This window comes from Agrilus planipennis, unplaced genomic scaffold (assembly GCF_000699045.2).
Source record: "Agrilus planipennis isolate EAB-ADULT unplaced genomic scaffold, Apla_2.0 scaffold287, whole genome shotgun sequence".
Lineage (NCBI taxonomy): Eukaryota > Metazoa > Arthropoda > Insecta > Coleoptera > Buprestidae > Agrilus > Agrilus planipennis.
In genome coordinates, this window is record NW_020439002.1 from 142,014 (window position 1) to 142,982 (window position 969).

Below are 969 nucleotides of genomic sequence, written 5' to 3' on the forward strand. Positions count from 1 at the left end.
TAATCATTTAGATCTTGTTTTTATCAAATTTTATTTTAAATAACAAATGCAGTAATAAATTATTTGAGAAAAATGATTTGATTTTTCAATTTGTATATTTGACTAGCAGCGTAACCCGGCGTTGCTCGGGTTAAAATACATCGCATGTTTAATGGTATATAAAATGTTTAAGGATCCACTTTTTAACGTAGATAATATAGATTTTTATCTTAGATATTGAGATACTTACCCCCGGTTTCCTGGGCGCTGATCAACGTTAACAATTTGGATAAACTGATTAGAGCCAATCACGTTCCGCTATTATTCAAAATAGGGGCACGTGATACGCTAAATTGAGTAGAACCAATTTGTTAACTTTGATCATCGCCCAGGAAATCGGCCCTTAGTCGACCATTAAACATGCGGTGTATAGAAAGTATAACCAATTAATTAACTAATTGAAATAATTATAAGTTAAAATAAGAAACACCTCAGTACAACGAAAAGTTATGCTTTTTTTACACATTCCAGAAATTTTTAGAACCTTCTAGATCGATTGTAACAATTGCACACATTCTGGAGTTTTCTGGATCATTTCAGAAATTTTTAGAACTTTCCAAAAGGTCTCATAAGTTAGAAAAAGACAGATATATATATTTTTTCACATTTCAGCCACCCACCGCGACCAAACTCCCTTACTTTCAGCAGGAGACCAGGGGGTATTTACCACCCCAACGGGAAGTTGATAGGAGTTGGTGATGATAGAGAAAACCCTGAGACAGTTATTAAATTCTACATTGATAGCATTTTCTGTGTAGATATGTCAAATGTGCATTAATCATGAACCACAGAGATGATTATGATTTATAAATAACTTATGGAGAGACGTCACTATGCGCTGATTGGTGTTTCAAATCAGGTAATTTATAATTAAAATATTTTGTAAAAAAATAATTTTAGAATAAATCTTTCGTAGATTAACAACAGTGC